This window comes from Pseudonaja textilis, chromosome 3 (genome assembly GCF_049901715.1).
Source record: "Pseudonaja textilis isolate UNSWEBS1 chromosome 3, rPseTex1.2, whole genome shotgun sequence".
In the NCBI taxonomy this organism is placed as follows: Eukaryota; Metazoa; Chordata; class Lepidosauria; order Squamata; family Elapidae; genus Pseudonaja; species Pseudonaja textilis.
Window position 1 is genome coordinate 38787044 of NC_141992.1, and position 13075 is coordinate 38800118.

Here is a 13075-nt window from a genome sequence, read left to right on the forward strand (position 1 = left end):
AATATACAAGAAAATATGAAAGAAAGAAAAACAGTAGAATGCTTCAGAAGCTTCCGACAAATCTCCAGGGAAATGCAGCTGCATAGACAGACATTATAGCTTATTGTATGATTCAATATTTTTGCTAGTGTTTTTCTGCCTCAGATCTCTTTCTTTCCAAAATCATTAGCATTAACTATTACTATATTCAGTACCTTTGGACTGCTCTGAAGAGGTGTCTGAGAAGGTATTTTCAGAACATTACAGAGAAATCTCGAACTATTTTATTTTAATTCCATTAAAACAAAGAAACAATATCATTTACATGTACTTTGCCTGACAAAGGAGCTAGCTAGCTAGTAGTCCATGTTTATTTTATTTTTTTGTCTTTTATCTATATTTCACACTATGCAGTGCAAAAAAGCACACAAAATTGTTGTGGTGTAAACAGATTTGGTTAATACAGGTATATTACTGATGACTACAAGACGTTATATATGTAAACAAGAACTCCACACTGTGGTGGTGGAACACTATAAAATATCTTCATTTACAGATGTAAATGTGATTGCTTCAAATATTAAGTGTTTGCATAAAGTCTTGGAGGGTAGTAGGGCACCGTCTGCATGTGTTATTTCATGTACATATTGCAGCTTCAAGAACAAAAGTTCAGAGACCAAATTTGTAAATAGAAGCAGCACTAAAAAAGGAAATATTCTGCTTTCTAGTTCCTTCCAACTTGCAGCTACAGCCTTAGACTTCGTCATCTATTTGCAAAATCCTACTTCCTTATAACTCTGAGAAGTGGGTATCAGGCTTCTCTGCTCCAAAGACTATTTCCAACAGTTCCCTACTATCCAGATTTAATTTGTCAAGATGCTTTAAAAAAGAATCCAATTAAAAAATCATTGAATAATCTAGAAATGTGGTTTGAACCTCAGTTCAAGAAATATGAATTAGGTAAGTCTATACTATTCAAATCAATTTCTCCAGGCTAGATCAACTTTCATTGACAAGCAGCATATACTTGGATTATAGAGCAATCAAAACACTAGTTTTAGCATTACTTCCTCTTTAAATTCATCCTCATTCATTGTGAGAAAAAAACCCCTAAAACTTAAAAACCTTTAAAAAATAACAAACAACAATAATTTATGGAAAAACATACAGCTTGTTGTATAGCTATCTCTGTTTTTACAGGCTGAATTACAAACATGTAGTAATGATGCCTTAGGGCCTTGCTCTCAAGCAACAGAGTACAATGAGTCTAACCTTTTCACCTCTTCAACTCCCTAGTATGTCACTGGTGGTCAAGTATACGTGCCCTCCTCTCATCTGCACACCCACAGTAGAGAGATTCATCAATTGTTCTTGTCAGGAGCCTCTATTAATCACAGCAGGTGCACATGTGCTTTCTGCTAATGCATCTCTCCCTTCTCAATGGGACTCTGTTGCAAAACTGGCTGCCACCAGCAGATATCTTAGGCAATTAATTAAGATGTCATTTATAGGCCCATTGGGTGACCTTAATTAAACTGTAAAATGGTGAACGCTAATAAGAAAGATGATATCTCTGTAGGTGGCAAATCAAGTGTATTAACCTCCCAGTAAGGAAGCTTGGCTTCATTTGATAGGGGATCCGAGAAGCAACCAAAGCAATGGCATCTAGCAACTCATTGCCTTCTTCTGAAAACCTCAAAAGTAGAGAATAGGATGTTTTGCTAAAATTATGCTAGAGCTATTATGCATGTGCCTTGAATTTCTCATAAAGCTACAATAGATCTTGCTTATGTTAAAGCCCTAATGATCACACTTTATTATATACTCTCTATAAACTCTTCTGACAAAGAAATAACAATGGCACTCTCAGTATTCTAATGATTAATGTTTTGGATGTGTCCCAAGACATCCTGATGGCAAGATAATGTATATTCAGCAGACATCAGCATTTATTTATTTATATTTTAAAGAACTGAGTTAATAATTTACATTAGAGATGTGTTTATTGGTTTTGGTTATATTAGCTACTCTTAGTAAAGATCCAAATGAGCAGAAAACCACTAGGAGAAATCACAGGATTAGAGCTGGAGATACAGAATAAAAACTTAGCATGTCGAAAACATCACCCCAACATAAAGTTTAGCATTTTTTTTCAGAACAGAAACATTGGCTCTACTTAGTAAACTAAAAGTCTAGTAAAAGAAACCTGTCATAATGGTGGAAGGTCAAATATCCTTAGGCTAAAGTCTTATTTGGAAGTATATATCATCCTCAAAAACTTATGTGAACAATGCACAATGTGATTTAAAAACAATCTCTAATAATTTTTTTAATGTAAGGATGTCCTTAAATTGAGTTTGACACCAGTGATTCCATACATGCAGTTTTCTTGGCTGTCTTATAAAAAAATGAATAAGTGTTTGGATTCTCCTCCTACCAATATAGAATTTCCCATTGCTGCTTTGAAAACAGCTGAGACTATGCTTCCTGCCAGATTTAGTCTTTAGCAAGAAAATATTTTCAAATTGAGTTATTGGTCATCACATCTGGGTCAAAACATCCTATAAATTAGAAATCTATTTGTTGGCACAATTGCTACTCAGGCTTATTTTGTTCTGTTTTTTTGTGGCATTGTTATTGTTATTGTTTTGTTATTTATTTGTTTGTTTTATAGTCAGATAGTAAACCAGAACACACTCGCATATCCCTAATATTCTGGTTTATACTCATGACTAGGGATGGACAAAGGTTTAGTGTGTGAACAATTGTCTGGATGAAGTAACTCTTTTCCAATGTCCATGCATAAATAGAAACAATTGTTTCAAATATTTTTGAATGTACAAAGTTCAGTTAATCCAGCTAGAGGTGTTTTAGATCAGCTGTTATGAACAGAAACTATCTTATTTCTTGCAATTGGAAGGTTATCTTTTGAATTATATTTTAGTTCTCAGAAGATGATGAAAATGGAATCTTTCCAGAGAATATTGAGGTATGCAATAGTGACGAATATCTGTAGCTCGAGTGTAGGATGAGGGTGAAGTTTCATTCTCCAAGCTTGTGGGTTGGTTTTCGAATGTTTTATTCCTGGCTAGGTAAAAATTTTAGCAGAGCTTAGGGGATGTTAGTGTCAGTGATCTATTTATAAGACCTTCAGGTGTAGGTGTGTATCAATGCCAAGCAGCACCAGTTCAATTGGAGCAATACAAAAATCATCGGCCACGCTACCATCAGCAACGCTCATGAGTTCCTCGAAGCCTTACACAGGCTATTACATCAACAGCCTTATTGACCTACAACCAACCTATGGACCCCTCAGAATCCAAACCAATCACAAAGACAGCACTAACTCTCAACCAAGCCGTGCAACTCCCTCATCCACTAGTCATCTCCCAATGACTCTGACCTAACCTCCCTATCACAAGACCCTCACTGATGACTCACATCTGACCCATCACAAGACTTCACTTGATACACCCTAACTTGAAGCCCTTCTAAACAGAAGAACATTACACTGGCATCCTCTAAAATCTTTGAAGAAAATTTGTTACCTAGACTGGTAATGAAATGTTAGGAAACCACCCACAAGCTTGGAGAACGAACTTCACCCACATTGAGGTATGATAAAGATGACATGATTTCTTCTTCTTCCTACTCTATTTCTTATTACTATTACTACCACTTTAGATATGTTAATGTTGCATACTATTGGATGCTTTTGTAGTTATCTGCTGAATACCTTTGAGATTATGGCAATCTGATAAACAAACTCAAGAGCATGTTAACAAGAAAAACTTTCAAGGGACTGCTAGACTGGTGTTGCTGGCTTCTGAAACTATCTCTACAGTCCAAATTCATATTATTTAGACTTTTGATTGTTTTTTATATGTTGCAGGTGGCCAATATGCAAAGAGCAGACCACCAGGAACATGAGTCACATTGCTCACAAACTGCATCAATTTATATGGGATAGTCTAGATCTGGAGAAGGCCAGATTCAAGATGCCAATACAATGAGTGATCTTCCAAGGCATTCTGAAGAATCCATTATCAGTAAGATAAGAAGCATAGGCAGAATGCATTTCCTTCCTAAATGCAGCAAGCCATCATCAACAATGTTATTATTTTTCCCCCAAACATTTTAGGCTGATTGATTGCTTTGGTTTGGCCAGCTCTTCTGGACTCTGTGTGTTTGTTTTTTTACATCAGCATAATGTGTTCATCATTGCATTCTGTGCTTTCTATTTTGCCTTCTTATTTGTGAAGACTTCAGCATATATTAGAAATGCAAAAGGAAAAAAAGAACTCAGACAGCAAAAAGGAAGGCAGAAAAGCAGAAGAAATTACAGGCCGTTAAGGCACTCTTCCTGGTAGGATGTGAAAATTGAAGACATAGCTCAGAGTCAGTCCCACACACAACTAACCTCTAAATCAAGCAAACATTCATAAATTGAGAAATTCCTTCAGATCCTAGAAGATGTAAATAAATCAGTTCCTACTTCTGCTGCTGTCCCAAACTTCACCTGATTTGAGGTATCTGAATGGATTTTCAACCAGAAACAGAAAAAGAGCAGCTGGCAGCTCTCTTTGTGTCCTCAAAAGAAGAAATGCAAAGGACAGTGTGTAGGGTGGCCTACTAAGCAAAGCTATGTGTGTTCACTCTGTGTATGGTTATACTTCATAAAACATTTTGTTACAAGATCATTCTTCAACTTGTTGGTTTAACTTAGTTGAAGTGTTGTCATGTTAATTCTTCAAGTGTAAAATGAAGTGTTGTTTTGCTTTGACAGAGTGGATGCATGATTATTCTTTTGTTCTCTGTGCTACTACACCCTGAGTCCACTGAAGTTAGTGAATACATCAGAGCAGTGAAGAGGATTTTAAAGTCCAAACCGAGGAAAAAATGCCATAAAACAATTAGTACGTGGGCAATTCCAGTTCTTAGATCAGGGGTTCAAACTCAAGGCCCGCAGGCCAGATGCGGCCCATGGTACTTATATCTGGCCCACAGGGCCTTCCTAGAAACAGTGAAGGACTAGCTCACAGTGCCTCTGCCAGTGAAACTAAAGATTGAGAGGGTTTTGCGAGGCCCTCCCAACCTCCTTTTATGCTGACAGAGGGTTGCAGAAAACTGTTGCAGCCTAAAACAGAGCTTGGGAGCCTGTTTTTGCTGTCAGATCGCTCAGGCTGCCACAGGCACCCTCAATACAAGTGATGTCGAGCTGGCCACACCCATCCTGGCCATGCCTCCTGGCCACCCCAAGGTCAAACATAACCCTAATGTAGCCCTCAATAAAATCAAGTTTGACACCCCTGTCCTTTATATATAGCTGGAATGGTGTGCAAAACTAAAAGCCCTGAATAGGAAACCAGAAAGTAATGACAAGGAATTACACCATTCCTTATGACCAAGCTTTAAGAACAAATGCATATAAAACCAGAATTGTGAAGACAGAACATACAGCAAATGCTATTTCTACAAAGAAGCAGCAGCAATGGGCCGCCTGGTTAGGTGGTGCAAGAAAATCACAAACAACAGCATAACAGAGTAGCAGCAATGGTGCATACAAATATTTGCAAGAAATACAATTTGCCTGCAAGCAAGAAGTGGTAGAACCACTAATAGGCAAATTAATAGAAAATGAAGAAGCTAAATTGCTCTAGGATTTTAGAATTCAAATAGACAAGCTCCTACCACATAACACCCTAGACTTAACAATTGTTGATAAGAAAGACCAAAAAAAGATCGTGGTTGTTGCAGTACTGAAACCAAAAAAAGATAGTGGTTGTTGCAGTACCTGAAAACAGCAGAATATAAGATAATTAATTCCTGAAAAATCACAAAATATAAAGGCCTGAAAACAGAAATAGAACTGTGGCAAAAGAAATCAAAGTAGTACTAATAGTAATAGGCACTTTGAGTGCAATTCCAAAACATCCGGAGCATCACTTGAACATCTGGAGCAACACCATTGAGGAAATCACCAGCAGTCAATAGAAAAAGGCATCTTTACTTGGAACAGTTTACATCCTGTGACAATATTTTAAATATTTTTTTTGTAAATTTTATTGGTTTTTAAAAACAAACATAAATATTTTAAATATTATTGAACAACATCTGCCTATCCCCAGGTCCTTGGAAAGGATTCAATAGGTGGACAAAAATGCCAAATTCATTCTAAACATCTGGTGGACTGTGTGTCCAAGCATAATAATATAAATATGAATTATTTTAAGATGTAAATAAATGTTGGCATCCAGATAGAGAGGGATTTTTGTTTGTTCTCAAATGATAGAAAACCTTTGTGTGTCTGTAGGCAACAAATTCCTTCCTTCATTCCTTCCCATTCATTCTAGCAGTTATAAACTGCAATTCTTCAATAGACACTTAGTTAAAAAAAATGTGTGTGTGGGGGGGGGTAAATCTGTAGGCAACTAAATCTTAAAATCAGTGTTTTTCAAACTTAGCAACTTTAAGATACATGGATTTCAATTTCCAGAATTCCCAAGCCAGCATGCACATTATGGAATTCTGGGAACTGAAGTGCATATATCTTAAGGTTGCCAAGTTTGAAAAACACTGATTTAAATGTTGGGATGGGGGGATATATCCCATGTTCCTGATTGTCACCACTTAATGTACTGCATGGAATTAATTTAATATTATTGTTATAATGAAAGAAACAGTGGTGCCTTGTGTGGGAAAGCACTGAATGGGAAGAGGAGGAAAGAATTATTATAGCTTATTGTTCTGTTACTGGTCATGTCAGTCTCCTAACCTGGATCTGGAAGAGCTAATACTGTTTCTCTTTCTCTCCCTTTTATATTAAAGAGACTCATGAAAGGGCACTCTTGAGTTTCTTTCTCACCCCTTCCTGTTTTTTCCTAGGCAAACTTCATGTTTTCCATATCTTCTTCAAGCCTGTCTTTATACTGCACTTCATAGAATCTGTGAAGCAAAGTACAAAACTAATTTTTTTTAAAGAACCAAAAAACTCAAGAGCAATTATTAACAGTATGATCAATACATATAGTTAAAATGCAGGTTGTCCTCAACTTACAACCACAATTGAGCCCAAAAAATTATGTTGCTAAGTGAAAAATTTGTTAAGTGAGTTTTGCCTCATTTTATGATTTTTCTTGTCACATTTGTTAAGTGAATTGCTGCAGTTGTTAAATAAATAAGACAGTGATTAGTGAATCTGGTTCCCCCATTGGTTTTGCTTAAGCATCCAAATATAAATTACTTTGCCATGGGGATGCTGCAATGGTCATAAGTGTGAAAAATGATCGTAAGTCACTTTGTTAGTCGACGACTACCTGTATGAATAATATATAAGACATGCTAAAACCTGTAAAGTAGATTACCATCAAATGGTATATGAAATGGATGTTGCCTTTTTAAAACATTTTTTGTCTGCAAAGATGTCACTACTTTTCTTATGTGCTTTGAGGTGCCCATCCCTTGTTCCAACTCTATTGTTCATTTTCATTAGGTTGCATGTATGTAAGCTTTAATACAATGTTTATATGCCAAACATTAACCTTTGAATTATACAAAGAAAATTCTAAGAATAGATATGCTTTAAAAATGGAATTTTAATTTAAATATAAAGAAGCTTTTCCCCATCGATGTCCTTTGGGAAACAGAGATGTCTTCCTCAGGGAATGAAAAGCTGATGTTTCAGCATCACCCAACAACTGAATATTCAGCAGGCTATTATTTCTGTGCTGCCTCTGCAACCAATAGCTCCTGCTCAACTGATGAGTACTCAAGAGCACATCGCTGGACCACTTCCCAGAGAATCAGACCCTTGAAGGAAAATCAAGATTGATTTTGCTTCACTTGCCAAGGCTCTCCTGCCATTCAATTTATCTGGACCACTTCAGAGGCTCTTGCTGAAAAATGCACTGATGCTGTATATTGTGGGTTCTCTCTTTATTTTTACCAGTGCTTCAGGGCCAAATTCATAAATATTTTCAACTGCAATAGTCTGCCGCCTTTACACTGTGGGAAAACTGAAATCCTGTTTTGCTGCTGTTAAATTAGTGGTCTTGAGGGAGTTTTAGATATGCAGATGGATAATTCAAGAACTTCAGATGTTGAAAATCTTTACCCTTACAAGGGTGGATGGGTCGTAAAAAACTAGATATTGTACATCGACTATTACTAATGGTTTTACTTGTGAAACACAATGAGATAATATAGGACTTCAGCATTCTCTAGTAGGTTTCATCAAAGAATCTTCTGAAAGCTTTAAGCTAATTATTTTATGAACCTGTATAGGCAGAAGAGGTGAATGGGGACAATATAATAGGATGGCACTAATAGTTGGTTCTAATTTTGCAGTCTTCTCTACAGGCACATGCATATACACATGCACGTGCGCGCATGCACACACATCACATAATGCTGTCTCATCAGTTGATACTGGGGAGAAAGCCACAACAAAATACAAGCAATGCTACTTATGAAAAGTCTCCAGAGTTTCACTTTATACAATTCCTATACATTAAGTACATATCCCCTGCTATTTTCATGAATGTTTTTAAGAAATGTATCATTAGTAGTTATAATTACATTAGGTAAAGATGGGTATAGTTGGCCATAGATCTGGACAAGTCTCCTTTGGAAACATGAAAAATTCCCATTATCAAATAAATAGGAAAGATATTATGGTATGGGCACAGAGAAAATAGATTTGCTTATGTTTTATACTAACTAAACTGTAATTTGAATAAAATAGCTTTGCTGAGGTAATAGAAAATCTGGTCAATAAAATACTTAAGAAAAATATAAATAAAGGTGTTCTAAAATATATTTGTATTAATAGAAATAAAAAGGTGGATATTTATCTATATTAAGAAACTTTCAGTTGCTCTTCCAGCATGTGCCAATAGTGATATATAAATTCAGATACCTTAAGTATATGATTTTTTTCTAAAAGTTATGTAACATTAAAGAGACATTTTTTTGAATAGGTTTGACTATGAAACATATTTGATAGTCAAAGATGAATTATATGAATATAGAATTGGGAGTCAGATAAAGAGATTATGTAGATAAAATCATTAATATTACTTCAACAAGTACAGACACTGTACTATATTGCTGAAAAAGTTAAATAAATGTATGCATGAAATATTCAGGAGTCCAAATCAAATGGAAATTTATAGAACAGGAAATCTTAAACTTAGATTTAAGTTTACCTGAAACTTTTTCTTCTTTATATGATGCCACTGTGCTTTTTTACTTCTGATACTCCTATGTTATGCCCTACATCTTCTTTGGCTGGCACAAGTTTCTTGTTTTAGCACTGCATAATTAATTCAGAATTTATTCTTCCAAAGGGTTTAAAATATTAATTACTGGTCTCATCACCTCCAGAATTCTGTTTTCCTGGTGTAGTATTCATAGATGTTCATTGCAGACAGCAAATTTCAGTTTAATCCAGAAAAATCATAAAACTAAAGAAAGCAAAAATCAGTCAAAAGTAACCAAACTACCTTATGTCAGAATGAATTTTGACTTGAATGTATCCTAAGGTGAGAAATTATTTTCATTTGTTTTAAAAGCAATTAAATTATAAAGAAGACTATAGGAAAAGGAAACCAATGTAGACCTATATTATTCAATTTATCAAATTTTAAATATATGAAACCTCAACTTGTTTCTTAAAAATGAATATTTTAGGGGAAAACATAGACAACAAATTAAATTAATAAAGTAATTTCTGCTTCTTAAGAATATATTTCATGTGTAAATGTCTGTTTCAAATGCAGCATCTCAGAAATTGAGTTGATCCTTTTGGATTTTCAGGACCTTGTCTGTGAGCAATATTTTTGACTCATGCTTTCCTTTCACAGTAATTCCTGCCTTTCATGTATGTTAGGATTCTGCAGCAGGTATCCAAGAAGCTCTTCAGGTAGAATAGGATACATTATTTCCTCCCCAAATTGGTAGATATTACCAATATTAATAGATTGTTCATGACAGTAAATTATTTACTCAACATCACCTGCCAGTCACATAGTAGATATGTTCTTTAATGTACTTTGGTGTCTTGCCCTCTGCAGTATTGGTCAGAAGATATAGTAATATTTCTTTTGCAGAATGAGTTTCTTCCTGTGCTCTGGAGGAACGTGTCTTCTCAGTTAATATTCCTTTGATGCACTTTTTGCAGTAATTTGCCCTCCATTCTCTTACTTTTACCAATCCCTTTTGTCCTAAGGGCAACCTTAGTTGTTCTTTGCTGTTAGATCAGAACACCAATATGATGAGAAGAGTCGTAACTTTCCTTTTTTTGACTCTCAATTGTACAATACAGGAAAATTACTCTTTCAATGTTTGTTTTTCTGATTTTATTAACATATAATTATTATCTGTTATTTTAACTTTTTTCTAATTGCATCTAGATTTTGTTTTATCTGTTATATATCCACTTACTGGTTAGATAGAACTTCATAGGTAGAACCTAGTGCTCCATTTTTGCTAATTAATTTGTCACTTTGTTTCTATAACCTAGGCTGTGTTTCTGTGCTCCATCCATTGCAATAAATTAATATATGTATTTTTATTGATGCTTTGGATAAATTTTACATTTTAGGCATTTTAGGATTTCTCGAGATATGTTTTTGTTAAGCCATGTCATCCTGTACTCTATTTTTTAACAAGCCAACTGCTTAATTCATTGACCAATTACTATCATAAAAAGATCTACTACTAAATGTAATTTAAAACAAGAATCTCTCCTAGATGTCTTAAAATATTTCATTCAGAAATTGCATATATGCTCATTTTAAGCTATTATCAGGAGTGGGATTCTACTGGTTCAGACCAGTTCTATATAAATGATTGTTATGATTCTGCACAGTTTGGAGAACTGGCAAATAATGCTCCTGGCTGGCCCCGTCCCTCTCTGCCCACACCTCCCCTCCCCTCCCAGTCAGTCCTTATTGCGCATGCGCAACATCATGTGCATGCTCAAAATCGCAGACTGCGTTCTTCTCTGCCCAGTCACTCCATAAGGTATTTCTTTTTTTCCCCTCCTCATGATCAGCTGTTCCTATGATCAGCTGTGCCGGGATTCCTCTCGTTGTCTTACTGCTTCCCCCAGTCAGCTTCCCTGAGGCCCAGGAACACAAAAAATGGGGGGGGGTGCAGCTCCCCCTGCTCCATTATTTGCCTTCCTGGGCCGCAGGGAAGCTTCCTGGGAGAAAAAATGCCCCCCCAGGAGGCTTCCCTGGGGCCCAGATGTCCCCAAAATGGAATGTGGGGGTGCTGCATGCCTCCCAGGCTCCTTATTTTCCTTCCTGAGCCCCAGGGAAGCCTTCTGGGAGCAAAAATCCCCCCCCCAGGAGGATTCCCTGAGGCCCAGAAGGCCCAAAAAACAGGAGGGGTGTGTTGCAAAAAAGCCAAGCCCACATAGTCACATTGCCATGCCCACCTAGCCATGCCTACCTAGTCACACCCACAAACTAGTTGTTTAAAAATTTGAATCCCACTCCTGGCCATTATCCACTGTGATAATGCTCCTGTGCTTGCTCACTTTTATTTCATCTTATTTTAGATAGCATATTTTTAGTCTTTGCCATTAACAATACTCCCAAAGTTGTTTGCCATAAATTAAAATAATCAGATCAACACATTACAAACGAAAGAAGTTTTAAAAGTATAACAGCATGATTATCAGCGTAACTGCCACCATTTCAAAATCAAAATTCAGGAACAGAATTATTTAAATATGACTCTAGCAAAACACAGGGTTATTTCTGTTTCTTTTTTACTCACCTTCCCCTATGTATTCTGTTTCTTGAACCTTAAAAGGACTGTTCACGTGACTCCAACTAAACCAGACATCCAGGAAATGATTTCTTCATTTCTAATTAATTATGTTTACACCATTTATACCATCAGTCACTCAGTGCTTGTTTAAATCTTGCAAGATTCTGCTTGGGTCGCCAAGGACAGCATTTTCTATCAGCCTCTTTTTGTATTGCCTTTGATTTTTCCAAGCATTAGAATCTTTTCTATTGGCTCTTGCTTTTGTAATTCAATATATTCTCAGGAACTTTATTTATTTATATTTCATATTTCTTAACTGCCTATCTCCCTTGGAGATGCACATTATACAGACACCCATCTTCTATCATCTTTAGTGGTGACAAATATTTTTTCACAACTTCCTTATAAAGAATCAAATGTCCTTCCTATACAACACCAGGTTTTTTCGCCATAGTGTATAAATTCTGTTATTATTTTTTTCATCTTGTAGGATGTTTGGATAAATTGTCATTCATTGTCTTTGAATTTATATGTGAGCCTGATTAAGGTTGATGAATTTCTTCTCAAAAACAGCTTATTAGGACTGCAGCTATTTTAAATAGAATTAAACACTTTAGCAGAATCACCCAGCACTGACTGAATGTACATTTTAATTTTGCAGTACCTTCAGGAAAAAAAACATTCCTAATTGCTATCCTCTATTTCTAACCATTAACTTATAATATATAAGCAAAACATAATCAGGAACAAATATGCTGTATTCTTCAAGTTGTAAATATCTGGATTTAATGAAAGCCACAAATTTCTCTGCTCTTCTCCTAGCTATGACATTGTTCAAGCAATTCATAAATTCCTGAATTCCTGAATATTAAGGTCGTGTAGACAGCCTAAACTGCAGATGGGAAGCAATTTATTAGAGTTGTTACTTTATAATTTTTACCATTATCAAATTGCCTTGCCCTTAATTGACTGTAAATCATAATACTGCTGTAAATCATAATACTAGCAACAGCAGAAGTATAAATCCCCTACTGATAAAATGGACAGAAAATAAGCAGACAAGGAAGAACCTTTTAAAGAAGAAAAACTAAGTTGTCTTGGAGAAAGAGCATACAGCTTCTCAAAGTTTACTATGTTCTAAGCTGTACATATTCTTCAAGAAAGGGCCATGAATGCAGAAGTGACTGTAGCTAACCATAAAGATCTAGTTTGTCAGAATGCAAGCTCTGTCCTTTTGAACTTATCCCATGATGTCATATGCAAATACATGTGTTGTGGTACAAATATTATCACTTGATTCACTTGTGTTAAATTT